Below are 16,068 nucleotides of genomic sequence, written 5' to 3' on the forward strand. Positions count from 1 at the left end.
CTCACTACTTTTAAATGTCTAGCAATAACATCCCTATTCAAATCATTATGGACAATTAAGTTTTCACAACAAATCAGCACCAAAAAAATATAAAATATTAAACAACCACACCACTAGTAATCTATACTCCATCTATTTCAGAAAGATGTATGTTTTAGGAAGAAAACATATCAAATTTTATCTGCCAATGCATTATTTTATGTTATCATCTATTTTCCACAACTTTTAACTAATAAATTTTTTATAAACATCATTATGTTTTTTGAAGTTTACAATTTGAAATTAATTTAAGTATTGACAATGTAAAACATATATCTTTTTGAAACAATTTTTTTTTCTAAAATATGAATCTTTTTGAAACGGAGAGAGTATTATAATAGGACAGTTTCTTCGTTCCTAAAGCTATCCACCTCAGCATGTGAGTCCCACTAAAAACAAATTTCATTTAAAAAAATCTAATTGAAAAACACGTGTATTTAATAGGTAAAAGGGCTGAGTTACTCGGATTAAAACGTAAGGCAGTGTGTATACGGAACATTATACCTTTAAACCTCGGCCCACTACCTTAAACAGATTGCTGGGACGGTGTTTTCACCCTAATCATTGAAACTAGCTGCGATTGGATCTATTCCCATATGCGATGAAGCTCATCCAATTCCATGATTCTCTGTATCCCTTTTCCTCCCAAGTTAAACGATGCAATGTACTCTCAGAAGTTGAAGCATCACAAGATAATTAAGGTTGTCTCTGGTCTCATTAAATTACTTTTTTCCCCTCTCTCCATTATTATTTTTTCACACATTGTCATCTCAAGCGTCGCATAACGACACAAAGATACCACTATAAATCGTTTAGGCCCCAACAGGGAGAACCACATCTAAATCCCTAACGCTTAATTTATCCTCCCCAAAAGTCCTTAACCTTTTCACCTAGAACTCTCTCCATGTGATGTTCTCGCTTCCCCAGCTCCGTCGTGTTCTACTTATCTTTCTGAAATGACAGCTGCCACAACTTTTCGGGGTCGCCTTACCTCAGGCAAGACAACCAACTTAGTCATGGTGGTGACCACGGTGGATTCCAAAATATTTCAAGGTTTGCTCAACTGTGTAGACTTAATCATATATAAGTAAATAGAAAACTTGGTATACTTACATCTCAATCTCTGGCTTACACTATTTTGACACCAACGTTCTTGCCATCCAAGAGTTTACGAATAAGTCAGTTAAAAGTCTCACGTTTATGTGTCTCTATGTTCATATTTTCGAACTTCATGCTAATGCTTCAGTACACAACTGCGAGTTAGAGCTTATTTGAATATCGCTTCTGCCCAACACATTAATACTTATTTTTAGTTTTAATATCCTCCTCAAACGCAAGATTTATTGACGTCTAATATTAGCCTAAACTACTTTGTTTGTTTCAGAAAATATATATTTGGACAGCAACTTGGGAGTTGCAGCGATTGTGGCTACACGTGATGAGACAATGGCTGGAATTCAGAAAAGAAGAACTGGTGTTGATTGCAGATCTTCACACCTACCTATCGTCCTATCCAAGTCCACTGACCAGGTGTCCATAACTCTTTATTCTGTTACGGCCGCAGTTTCAAAATCCCCACTAATGTTTCCTCTAACCCCCTCTGCTAAGAATCATGAAGCTAACTTTTTGTGTATAGCTAAGATCGCCTGTGTCTTACAACAAAATGAGTGGTCTTACGTTTCTTGCACCGGTTGCAACAGGAAGTTGGAAAAACCAAGGACAACATTGCGTTACAACAAATGGGTATCACCAAATGTCACTGGTGTCATAAGGTACCCAAATAGTCATAATTAATCACAGCTCAAGATATATCTAAGCTTGAATCACAGTTCACATAGTACACATGCACCACTTATATTTATGTATGAAGTTGACTTGGCTTGGACTATGGGCATGAAAGTGCTACGTACGTCTGTGGTATTGGACACCAAACGACGAAACTTACCGGAAAAGATGCAGCCTCGCTAAAGGCAAGTAGGCAACGTTCGCGACTATTTGCAACATGAAAAAAAAACGTCCGTTCAGTTCGAAAAGACCTTATCGTGTGAACTTAATTTTCTCCAACTTTATCGTATCAAATGACAAACTTTTCTAATAATTTTTATATCTAAAAATATATATTGACTAAGTTTTTATGAGTTGTCCATTTATATGTATACTGTATAATCAAGTAAACATGAATCAATGTATATTATTAAAGGTTATTCGAGTTTTGGAAATGTGAAATGGCGATGCAAGTGTTGCATCTTAACTTCAAATTTCTTAAACAGTCAGACTAAAAGGCTATCGTCAGAATCAAGAATTTTTTTTTAATTCTATCGTTAATATTCAACAAATAAATATAGATTCTATATTTATAAGGATTTGCTCTCATTTATTCCTATACTCACTAAAAGTAAAAGGCCATGTTAGATGGTTTTGCCTTTATCAGGCTCTCACATTGTATCAAGTTAGTTATTTTATTGACAAACTCAATCAGCAATACGGTGAGTCAAATATACTTTCTTTTTGATGAACTAAAAAATGTCTACTTCGCATCGAATATGAGTCCAAAAATAAACGAATACGACAGACCGACAATGGATAGTAATATAAAAGTCTACTATACTAATAATACAAGGAACGATTACCTTCTCTATCCCAACTCCTACATCTCCAACTCTGCATATCAAAATTTGGAAAGTCAAGAAGAACATGAACAACAACAAAAATTGTCACACTTCTGTCTACTACATAGGTTAAGCATCAATTAAAAACATAAGATAGATTTGTGCTTCTTCAAAAACGAAAACATAGATTTGAGTTGTAGACTTTGGAAATGGGCCTTAGAGCATGATTAACCCATAACCCCATTTAGGTTTCTTATTCATTATTTTAGTAATTAAAACTAATTGAGAACTTTAGTTAAGTATTGTCTTAATTTTGGGTCTCTTATTTTGGGGTTCTTAAAAAAAAAATTAAGAACAAGAACAAAAGTGTTGGATGAACAAGAATGTTGATTCAAAAGAGATGATGACTGATGAGAGAAGATGCGTGATGAATGAAGAAGAGTGTTGTGTTGTGAATAAAAGTTTGGTGTTTACATAGTTTATATAAACACAAAGCATCATCAATCAGTCTGATTCTTTACAAGTCCTTGACAAATCTTTACACAAGAAAACAAGAGACCATGACTGATAATACACAAAAACAAGTATAACTTACCTGATCCAGTGATTGCACTGACACAAAAATCACGCCCTGTAAGTACTAAAGGTATACATGCTGCCTGCATTTGCAACATAGTTTCCTCGCCTCGCAATAAGTTGAGGACACCTGAAACCAAAACGCCCAAAACAATTTTACTCAATAGGCCAAGGTTCATACTACACTTTGTGCTACAAACACTCACTGAAATCTGAGACTTATTCTCGAATAAGATTCTACTGTGAAAATATTAAAAGTCAGGTGACTTTATCATCTGAGACTTATTCTTACTAGAAAGATTGTCACAAATGGGTTTACTACGAGATATATTAATCGATCAACTTAAGCTTAGCTACCAAACAAAATATGCCAAATAGTTAAACAAGACAAAAAGCTCAACATAATGATAACATAAAACAACTGGTATTACAATTTTCGATGCGACCCCTGAGTTTCACATGTCCTCAGCCTTCATGGGTAATTTGCATCTCAAAAAATAAATGAAAAATAGCCTCTCGACAAAAATCTCTTAACTAACCAGAATCTAGAAATGGTTGTATAACTATCACTACAAGAAAACAGCGGTATTCTGACGGATATTCCGACGGAAAATGAAATCCTCGGAATATCCCGAGGAATTTCCGAGGAAATTCCGAGGAAGCACAAAATTGGGTTTCCTCGGAATTTCCTCGGAATATACCGACGGAATTCCGAGGAAATATCTATCCGTCGGAATATTCCGAGGAAATTCCGAGGGAAAATGGGTTCCTCGGAAAAAACCGATGAATTCCGAGGAAATATTATAGCCGTTGGAGAGCCGTTGGAGGATTTTACAAAATTCCAAGGAAATTCCGACGAACTAGCCTTTTCCGTCGGAATTCCGTCGGAATTTCCTCGGTCTGTCGGCAGGATTTAAACTATAAATACAAGCACTCCTCTTCCTCTTCATTCACTACATATCTTCATCCTCCCTCTTACTCTATTTACACACGAATTTGATTCATAAAAAATATGTCTTCTTCAAATTATTTTCGTTCTTGGATCGATCGACCTCATTTGGATCCGAACACGAGATTGCTTACGGAAGAATACCAACGAGGTATAACCAAATTCATGGGGTTAGTTCACCGACAACCGGAAGAAAAAACAGGTATGTTAAGATGTCCTTGCTCTAATTGTAAAAATAGAAAGGTTATTAAAGAGTGGGATGTTTGGACTCATCTATATTTGAGTGGGTTTACACGAAGTTACAAAATTTGGTATCATCATGGGGAAACTGATTATGAACATGGTAGTACTAGCGAACCTCAGCCAGCGGTTAGATTAGAAGAACCAATTAGAACAGATGTAGATTATGGTGTAGGTACTGAGCAGATGGTAAATGATCATTTTAGAGGGGAAGATTTACCCAATGCAGAAGCTAGGAGATTTTATGATATGTTGGATGCTGGAAAGCAACCATTGTACGAAGGTTGCAGAGATGGTCATTCAGCTTTATCATCTGCTACAAGATTGATGGGCATTAAAACAGATTATAATTTGGCTGAAGACTGTGTGGATGCGATTGCTGATTTTGTAAAAGGTATTCTACCCGAGGATAATGTAGCTCCTGGTTCATACTACGAGGTTCAGAAACTCGTAGCTGGTCTTGGTTTATCGTATCAGGTAATAGATGTATGCAGCGACAACTGCATGATTTATTGGAGGGCGGATGAACAGCGGGTTACATGCAAATTTTGTGGAAAGCCTCGTTATAAAGATACGAGTGGAAGAGTTCCAGTGCCATATAAAAGGATGTGGTATTTACCTTTGACGAAAAGGTTGCAGAGGTTGTATCTGTCTGAACGCACAGCGCAACCAATGAGATGGCATGCGGAGCACTCAACAGATGGTGAGATCAGACATCCTTCAGATGCAAAAGCGTGGAAGCATTTCCAATCAAAGTATCCCGACTTTGCGTATGAGAGAAAAAATGTCTACCTTGGATTATGTACTGATGGTTTCAGTCCGTTTGGCAAGAGTGGAAGACAGTATTCTCTATGGCCCGTCATTCTTACACCATACAACCTACCCCCAAACTTGTGCTTGCGACGAGAGTTTTTGTTTCTCTCGATTCTCGTTCCCGGACCAGAGCATCCTAAGAGATCACTTGATGTGTTTCTTCAGCCACTAATATATGAGTTGCAACAACTATGGGCTCAAGGTGCTGAAACATACGATGTTTCGTGTAAAGAAAACTTTCAAATGCGGGCAGTACTAATGTGGACAATAAGTGATTTTCCAGCATATGGTATGTTGTCTGGATGGACAACGCATGGAAGGCTATCATGTCCATATTGTCAAGATAACACTGATGCTTTCCAACTAAAACACGGAAGGAAAACGTGTTGGTTTGACTGTCACAGGAGATTCCTACCACCTGATCATCCATATCGTAGGAGTAGGAATTTGTTTACGAAGAACAAGAGGGTGTTTGACAGTCCACCTCCGGAAATTTGTGGGAAAGATTTGAAGATACAACTAAGAGATTTTGGTGCAGAAAGGACGCCAGACGTCGGTGGACATGAGCGTTTTCCGGTAGATGCTGTTGGAGAACTACATAACTGGCACAAAAAAAGTATTTTCTGGGATCTGCCATACTGGGAGGATCATCTGCTAAGGCATAATTTAGATGTCATGCATATTGAGAAGAACTTTTTTGACAATCTCATGAACACGATCCTTAATGTTCAAGGTAAAACAAAGGATAATTTGAAGTCAAGACTGGATTTAGTCGATATATGTGCTCGTTCAGAACTTCATGTTGATGAGAATGGTAGGGCTCCTTTTCCCATATACCGACTTGATGCAGAGGGAAAAGATGCGTTCTTTGATTGGATTTCAAACGATGTGGAATTTCCAGACGGTTACGCATCAAATTTGCGTAACTGTATCGACAGAAAGGAAGGAAAGTTTACTGGCTTGAAAAGCCACGATTGCCATGTAATGATGCAGCGCCTCCTTCCGTTCGCCTTCAAGGAACTATTACCACGAAATGTTCATGAAGCAATTGCAGGGATAAGTGGTTTCTTCCGCGATTTATGCACGAGATCAGTGACTCTTGAAGGTATTGAAAATTTGAAGACTAACATAGCCGTGATTCAGTGCAACCTTGAGAAGATATTTCCTCCCTCATTTTTTGATGTTATGGAGCATCTTGTTATTCACCTGGCAAGAGAATTGGAACTTGGTGGTCCTGTGCAGTATAGATGGATGTATCTGTATGAGCGGTATATGTTCCATTTGAAAAGATGGTGAAAAATTTAAGTAGGGTGGAAGGTTCTATAGTCGCACAGATGATCAATGAAGAAACTTCAAACTTTGCCGAGTACTACTTTCCAGCAGAAGTTCAGACCAAAAACAGAAGACCTGCTCGGCATGATGATAGAGGCGAACGGGCAACATATCATGTTACGGTTCCAGACATTTTCACAGACGTTGGACGACTTAGCGGAAAACCAAAGGACCGTCGACTTACTGAGCAGGAGCGCAGTCATTTGCAAACATATTTGCTCACCAACTGCGAAGACGTTCTTCAATATGAGAGGTAAATAAATGAGCTTACAAATTTTTATTTTAACAAGTTGAAATTTAAATCTTAATTAATTACATTATTGTCATCATATACAGGATTTTCATGGCAGAAAAGCGGTTCGAGTATAGATACGCCACAGAGGACGAACTAGAAGAAATGAAGCAGAGAGAATTTACTGGATGGATGTTTACTTATGTGAGTGCTTTAAACAAATTAAAATATATTTTATCACATATTTATACTAATTCACATTTATTGATATAACATATATATATGTGCTATTAATAGGTGTCTGCTGGTTTGGCCAGAGGTGAAACATTTGACGATTGGATACGTGAGATGGTCGTTGGACCAAACTTTGTTGTGAAGTCATATCCGAGATTTTGTACTCGAGGATATGCATTCACAACTCAGAAGAGGAGACGTTCGAGTACGACTTATGATGCTGGCGTTTGTTCTGCATCAGGAGATGATGTATACTACGGACACATACATGAGATTTTGGAAATCAAGTATTTGGGCATGGTTGGATTGCGCTGTACTGTTTTCTATTGTGATTGGCACGACAACACTCCAGATCGAGGTGTGAGAACAGATGCATTTGGTGTTACATCAGTAAATTCGAGGCGAAAGCTGCAATATTATGATCCTTTCATTCTTGCTTCTCAGGCCGATCAGGTATTAAATGTTAATTATTCAGAATGATTCATCATCATGTGTATTAATTTATAATTTTTTAAATGTTACAGGTTTGTTATATCAAGTACCCCCGGGTAAGGAACAGAGATGATCCATGGGTTACTGTTACAAGACTCAACCCGAGAGGCCGAGTTCAGGGAAGTTCTGAGCTGGAAGACCCACTACAACCAAGCACATCCGGCAACTTAAGTGCAGCAGAAGATTTAGCTGGAGTTGGCCTTGTAGTCGATTTAACCGACTTTGGAGAGGAAGCCGTCGTTCACGTAGAGGATGAACCAGTGATTGGAGAGTTTCACCAAGATCCAATTCAGATTCATCTGGTGATGATGACTCGGAAACAGACTACCATTGATTTTTTTTTTTTTTTAAGAAATACCGAGGAAATTCCGAGGAACACTTGATATAACCTCTTTCCTCGGATATTAGTTATTTGGTTTATCTAGCAAGGCAAAGCTGAATACGAATTAAAAACTACTCAAAACACAACCAAATAAAACGAAGAAACCATGTAAAAGAAATACGAACTCATAATTAAGAAAAAAAAAACTAAGTTCAAAATTAACAGAAAATAAGACCATAAAACGTTAGAATAAAAAAGAAAATAAAATAGCGCGGTCGGAAATCAAATGGCAATACTGGCCGGTGATAGCTCCTACTCCTCGTCTCCTGCTCCAGATGTTCCTGCATCGTTGGGTCTCTTGGACCTCTTTCTTACCCTGTGTGTACCACTCGAACCCGAACCAGAGCTGGATGGAGAGTTGTCCCGATGAACTACATCATCCTTTTGGCAACGACACGGCCTGATACGTGAAATGGCAGCCCAGATCTTGTGTAGCATGTCGTTGTTTGTCTTTATGCTCTGATCTCTCCAATGTTGTTGCTGGCGCGAAGTGGCGTTCGGTGGAAGCTCTTGCAGCTTGTACTGGCTGGAGTCTGATGGGAGTAGCTGATGGGGTTGTGAATCATCTGGAATGGCTTGTGCAGCCTCATCTTCTCCTTCTTCATCAACCACGGCCTTGCCTTTGGTCTGATATTTTGGCGTGAAGAAGGATGGCTTGTCTACTAGTGCGGTAGCAGGGGGTAGGAACTCAACTGCAGCCTCTGAAAGTAGAGCAGTCAGGCCGATCTGAGGCAGGTGGCAGTAGAGTGTTTTCTTCGCTCGGTCCTGGAATACGTAGACGTAAGGACCATCCCGATCGATCCTCGAGTGGGGACCAGCTATGAACTCCTTACTTACTAGAGAAATGACATCCAGGTAGTTCCAAGCAATGTTGTTCGATCTGTCCAGTGCTACCTGCTGGTTCTGGCAGTCTACACCCACATGTCTAAGGATCCGAGTAATCACTGCACCAAATCCACATGCATTGCTCTTGGATTTGGTTACTTTCCCCTTGTATCCTGCTAAGTTTGCGGCCAGCACCGCTCCCATGTTGAAGGCAGTAGCAGGTGGGAATGTAGAGTTTCCAAATGCCGGTAGCAAATGCCTCACACCTTGGTACAGGAGGCACAACTCCCATTGCGTGACTGATGCGGCTGTGGTTGTCCCGTATAGCAATGAGCCAATGAGGCGTGTCGCATATCTCAGTACTGGGCTCCGGATAAGTGACTCCTTTGCCTGAGAAGATCTATAAACCCCTGTGCCAATCGTTTCCCAGAAGTTCAACAGCTCTGAAGTCCAATAAAGACCAGATGTCCTCTCCCCGCACTCAATCCAAATAGTCCGCAGAGGTCTGTGAAAGATACCTCATAGTATACTTTCTGCACTACGAATGCCAGAAAACCTTCCTGATGGCTATCATCGGGACGGCTGACGTATGCGGATGCTATGAACTGGCGTACCAACTCCGGATAAGTGGGTTCCTTGAGGTTGCATAGTTGGCCTAGACCCATGTTCTGGAACAGCCCTTCAATGTCTGCTTTGATTCCCAATATTGTCATCGTCTCAGGACATGCTAGTTGTGTAGCCGGAACGGCTACCTTCTTCATGTTGTTGTAGTGGGTGGTATCAGACTTATCCCACTTCTTTGGCCTTTGCGTCTCTCGCTGAGACGAACCCTCTTCTTGTGTGTTCTTCTTTGCTGATGTTTTCGTGCGCTTCATTCTCTACAAAATAGAATCATTGCTCTCAACATGGTTATAATCAATTAAGAACTCAAAGCAACATGAAAATGAAAGGCGAAATCGAGTTGTGATAAAAAAAAACGAAATTGAAAAAAATTCTCAATCCCTAAATCATCTCAATTGTGTTCCAAACTCGTTGATCACAGACAATTGTGTTCTATTCCATGTTTAAACATCTGTTTCATGCATATTTGATCAAGGAATCAACAAGGAAATAAGAAATTCACAAAACCCAAAATTGCTCAAGAACACGATTTCAGAATGTGGAGATTCGCGGAGTATACCTGTCTTAGGGTGAAAACGAGTGTAGGAATCAGGTAGAGCTCGAAAAATCAAGGGGAATAGAGCCCAAAATTGTTCAAATCGGATGATTATAGAGAGAGAAAGGGGGGGGGCGAATTATAGGGGAAATCGGAGGGGATGAGAGTTCTGAGGTTTAGATCCAAAAAAGGTCGGGTTTTGCCTTATAATTCTGTTTCCCGCACACGCATCGATCGATGCGTTTTTGAACACATACAGATCGATCGATCACATTCTTACGGCCCGGTGCATCTTAGTGATCGATCGATTCGTTTTTATACATATAGCGATCGATCGATTCGTTTATACAAAAACTCACTAGATTTTCCGAGGACATTCCGAGGAACACTTGAGATTCTCGATCGATCGATGGGATAATCTCATCGATCGATCACATTCTTACGGCCCGGTGCATCTTAGTGATCGATCGATGCGTTTCTGGATATATATCCATCGATCGATCCGTTTATAAAAAAACTTACAAGATTTTCCGAGGAAATTCCGAGGAACAATTGAGATTCTCGATCGATCGATGGATAATCTCATCGATCGATCACATTCTTACGGCCGGTGCATCTTAGTGATCGATCGATGCGTTTCTGGATATATATCCATCGATCGATCCGTTTATAAAAAAACTTACAAGATTTTCCGAGGAAATTCCGAGGAACAATTGAGATTCTCGATCGATCGATTGGATCATCTCATCGATCGATCACATTCTTACGGCCCGGTGCATCTTTGTGATCGATCGATGCGTTTTTGAACATATATCCATCGATCGATGCGTTTATAAAAAAAAATTGACGTTTTGAAACCCCAAACACTAGTTCCTCGGAATTTCCTCGGAATATTCCGAGGAAATTCCGAGGAAGAAGAGGGTTTCCTCGGAGTTCCCTCGGAATAATCCGAGGAAATAGGGTTTTTAAACCAAAAACAACGTTTTGCGGTTTGAATAACACCTATATAACCCTTATTAAGTGTCTTACGTTCATTATGAAGTCAAATATTTGTTCCTTACCGTATAATTAACACTTTTCCGATTGTATGAACGAAATCCCACAACATAAGAGAAACACTTATACCTTTTAATGAACGGTAAAGGGAATACTTTCAATTAGTTTTGAAATTTGTTATTTCATGGTTTATGCTCATCTATACAAAGAATCCTCAATGGTATGCATTACAATTGTATAAGAAATGAAATACGGCAAAAAAAATTGATGTTTTGAAACCCCAAACACTAGTTCCTCGGTATTTCCTCGGAATATTCCGAGGAAATACCGAGGAACTAGTGTTTGGGGTTTCAAAACATCAATTTTTTTTTTACCGGGCAAATATTTCGCGAAAATTGAAATTAGAATTCCGACGGAATTCCGACGGAAAATATCCGTCGGACCCTAGGTTTTATAACCACGAGCCCCTTCTTCTTCCCCATTTCTCTCTTCTTCCTCTGCGCGACTCCTCTCTTCTCTCCAGCGATTTCCCCCTGAAATCCGACGATATCTCCGGCGATCTCCCCCTTCTCTTACACAAATCATGTAAGGACCCTATCCCACTCTCTTAGGTTCTATTTGTTAGGTTTTTGTGTAGTTTTGATAGATTTTTGTTAGGGTGATTGGTTAGGATTGTGATTTGGTTGTATAATAGGTTTAGAATTAGGATTTGGTTGAATACTTTGTTTTGTTGAATTGATGTAGAATTTTTTTATTTTTTTGTATTTATAAAATCGATTTTTGTATATAAAATCGATTTTTGTATTTTACAAATCGATTTTTCTATATAAATTCGATTTTTTGGATTTTACAAAAAAATTTTGGTATACAAATTCGATTTTTTTGGATTTTACAAAACATTTTAAATATCTATAAAACTTTTTTTTTGAGATTAAAAACTATTATTTGGGATTTAAAAATATTTTTAATATATATATATTATTAAAACTATTTTTTTTTAATTATTAAACTATTTTTATTTATTAAAACTATTTTTTGTTTATTAGAACTATTTTTATATATTTATTAAATATTTTTAATATATATAAATCTTTTTTGTCACTATATTATTTGGGATTTTTTTTAAAAACAAAATTAATTTATATATTTCTCTATTTATTAAATATATTTTTTTAATTTACAGGTCTCATGATGATCAGACCCGGCCTCGACAGCGTCGTAGTCGTGGTGGTACGGGGAGCCAGTCTCGGGATTCCAGCCATTTTCAGGATTCCCCTTCGCCCCACAGCTCCAACCATACATCTCCCTCTGCTGCACCCGCTCCTGCTCCTCTCGCTCCCGCTGCTGCATCCGCTCCTGTTCCTCCGGGTCCTCCGGGAGTGATGCGTGTTGCGGAGTTGGTTCAACAGCCCGGTCGTGACCATCTTCCGTATCTCACTCCGTATCCACATGGACGGGGTCAAACATGGTAATTAAACATTTTTTTCTTTAAATTTGGATTCATTATTAACCGTTTATTCTTTTTATTAGGTTCAACCGATCCGGGAACGGGATCAGCGCATGGATCAACCGTATGATGTACTCGGCCCTCGACAGTGGACATCCGACTTTCACTCACTTCCCTACCGAGAAGCAGGTTCTGTGGTTTCGTCAGTTTGCGGTAAGTATTCTAATTTCTTACTTATATTTTTAATCTTTAATATAATTTTTCTACTAATTGTGTTTTTTTTCAGCAAGAGTTCAACGGGAATTCCGATGAGACGCTCTTTATCTATCACCACTTCGTCCATAAAGTAATGGACAACTATGGGAAGCAGATCCACGAGTGGAAGAAGAAGTGGGAAATCAATAAGGTTCGATTTAATTTATTAAACAATTTTTTAATTTATTAAACTATTTTTTAATATATTAAACTATTTTCTTTTTTTTTTATTAAAAGGTCCCAAAGTCGATGAACGACACGGTCTGGAAGGAGTTGTGTGCGCATTGGGATAAAGAAGAGACGAAAGAAACTTCTTCCACCAACTCCACCAACCGCAGGAGCGACCGTAAAGGGAAGGGCATATACAAGCATAACTTGGGTGCTCAATCTATTGCCACCCTGGGAGATCGCATGGTAAGTTCAACCGTTTTTTCTTCAATTATTTGAGTTTCAGAATTTTAATTTATTGTGCATTTCTTCTAATTTCTAATGTTTCTTTAATTTATGTTTTTTTCAAGGCGGAAGAAAATGATGGCGAGCCGGTTGATGATCTCGCCCTAATGAGGAGGGCGTATACCAACAAGAAGACCGGCCAGATTGATGACGGTCTTGTGAGGGACGTGGTCGACCTGGTCCAAACTCAGGTGGTAGACGAAGTGTCTCAGCTTCAAACCGAGGATGACGCTTCGACGGCTTCGACCAACTTGTCCCGGTTTCGAATCAACGAAATCGTTGAATCCGTAAGTTCTTTTTTTTTTAAAGTTCAATTCATTTATTTCTTGGTTTAAATTTGTAAATTTGGCTATTTTCTATTCAGTCGGTTCCAAAGAAGAAGGGACGTTTGGTCGGTTTGGGTCGTCGCACCCGGTCGGTTCCTCCTTCTTCTGCACCACCGCCCTTTGTTGATCCAGAAATGCTTACGGCTCAGTTGAAGGACAACGATGATCGTATATCTTTGTTGGAGACCCAGATGGCGGCTCAACAGGCGGGCTATGAGGCACAGAGGAGGCTGAACCATCAAATGATGGAGATGATGCAGAGGATGTACCCGAACGAGGTCTTCCCGGACGTGCCAGACCCGTAGTTTTTTTTTTTTTCCAAAAACTCGGAATGTTTTATTTTTATTTGTGAAACTTTGAATATTAATTAATATGATTTCAATTTTAATTTTAATTTCATATTTTCGAATTTAAATTTCAGAATTTTTTTTTTTTTTAAATTAATATTTTTTACATTCCGAGGAAATTAATTATATTTTTTACTCGATCGATCGATACGTTTTTGGACATAAATCCATCGATCGATCTGTTTATAAAAAAACGTTCGGAATATACCGAGGGAAACCTTTCCTCGGAATATACCGAGGGAACGGTTACCGAGGGACATTTCCCGGGACCTTTCCCTCGGAATATTCCGAGGGACAGATCTCTCGGAATATACCGAGGGACACATTCCTCGGAATATGTCCCTCGGTATATTCCTATCGATCGATGTATATATGCCTAAAAACGCATCGATCGATAAACGTCCGAGGAAGTATCCCGACGAAGTTCTCCCTCGGTATATTCCGAGGACCTTTCCGACAAACTAGTGATCCTCGGAATTTCCTCGGAAGTTTGTTTCCTCGGAATTCCGTCGGAAAATTCCGAGGAATTTCCGAGGAAAGAAGAAATTCCGAGGAATTATTTCCGACGACTTGTTTTGTCGGTATGTCGTCGGAATAACGATATTCCGACGAAATTCCGACGATTTTTTCCCTCAGAATCCTTGCTGTTTTCTTGTAGTGTATGAAGAAAAATAAGAGGGAGAAGAGAGGGAGATAAGAACCTAGCAAGACGGGTGTACAGAAGCTGCTTAGACAACTCTTGGTACTTCTCCACGGTGGCAGGTTCTTGGATGTATTGCTTGTTCTTCTCAAGCAAGTGTTATGGCCTTGGGCTTATTTCTCCTATAACGCTTAAGTTTAACCCTAGATAAACTTAATAGGCTGCATTCAGTAACCTAACACTTGTAATTATTTAACCACCAGACTACATATATATGCACAGAATTCAAATGTGTCGACGCAATCAAATAATGCTGAAACATCAGGATAAATGCCAATATGGTCTTCAGAAAGTTGTATTGGAAAAAGAACTGTAAATAGAAGTTAAATTGTAAGCAGACAATGGCGACATGATCCGAAAGCTTTGATATGTTGAAAGAGTTTTATAAATAATCATAGTGAGTCTAAAGTTTTGACAGCTCAACCACTTTAGTAAACATTTAGTACAAAGGAATTAAGTGGTAAGGTGGTCCATGCATGTGTCTCGATGCTAACGCGTAAAATGGAATATGGTTTCATTTAGACCTATGTTTCTGTACAGATTATTAATGGAGTATAGTATTTTATTATATTGATGGCTTAGCGTAACATGAATCAACCGAGAAATGTGTAAAACTCTAAAATAAAAGACAAATTATCAATCAAGAATATCTCATCGGTGGAAACACCGTAGCATAATGGTTAAGGTTTAAAGACTTCTACACCCAGTTCTAGGGTTCGAATCCCAGACTTTGCAATTTATTGTAGAATACAGGAAATCTAGGTTTCAAGTTCCGGAGAGAGCGATTTATTACTGCAGACTACGGAAGAAAGGTGATACGCCCTAAAATAGGGAAGGATCACTCGACCGGACTAAAGGGATATGAACTCGCCAAAAGGGAGAACTGATGGATTGAACGGTGACACAATGGGTTGCGGATGGCCCAATGATACTACCAGACTTCAGTTGGTGCTTGATATGACTCACAAGTCCACCAAAAGAAGGATTTCTAAACGTTGCCTGATATGACGCACAGGTCCAACGAATTAGAGGCTGTTTACTCGGAGATAACCTCACCAAGAAACAAAGAAGTGTTCTACAAAGAACAAATAGATAAACTCAAATAAAAGGGGGAAAAAGCTTATCTTATTTCGTGGCTCTTAGGCCCTATATATAGGATTACAAGTTGTAGAAATCCAAAGAAGAATGTGCTAAAAACAAGACATGGAAACTAGAAATGAAGACTTTGACTAAAGACCGAAATTAATGATTTTTGTTGAATTCTTTTTCCCATGCACGACCAAGACTTCCTTGCTGACTCCCTCTTGGCATTCTTGATGAGAATGGGCTTGAAATGGACTGAGGAAAGGTCTGGTCGAATTTGGTGTAAAACCGACCCAAATTGAATTTGTTATGAATTTTTCTTTGGGCTGAAAAATGCTCATTTCGCCCAGCAACTAAACCAGCTCAATCTTCAGTGTCACTTAGCTCATTCAGCTCCAAGCTAGTATCACTTAGCTCACTCAGCTCATCTAGCTCATCTACTATCACTTCAGCTGGTTTCAGCTCAAGCATACTCTCTTCAGCTGGTTCCAGCTCGTCCTCAGTCTCATCAGCTGGTTTTAGATCAGTATCCTCACCATTAATCCATCCTGGTTTGTCTTTTGTTGAAGAATCATCTGGCTC

The 16,068-nt window shown here is 38.9% G+C and overlaps 1 long non-coding RNA gene across 1 annotated transcript; it reads right to left on the reverse strand.

Moving 5' to 3' along the window:
- Window positions 1-3,073: 3,073 nt before the first annotated feature.
- On the reverse strand, window positions 3,074-15,601 carry LOC125591598. Its single transcript, XR_007327683.1, has 2 exons — window positions 14,405-15,601; window positions 3,074-3,354 (listed from the first exon to the last, which is right to left on the reverse strand). It is a non-coding gene; the product is annotated as an uncharacterized LOC125591598 (long non-coding RNA).
- Window positions 15,602-16,068: the final 467 nt, after the last annotated feature.

The sequence above is a fragment of the Brassica napus genome, chromosome C8 (assembly GCF_020379485.1).
Source record: "Brassica napus cultivar Da-Ae chromosome C8, Da-Ae, whole genome shotgun sequence".
NCBI classification, from domain to species: domain Eukaryota; kingdom Viridiplantae; phylum Streptophyta; class Magnoliopsida; order Brassicales; family Brassicaceae; genus Brassica; species Brassica napus.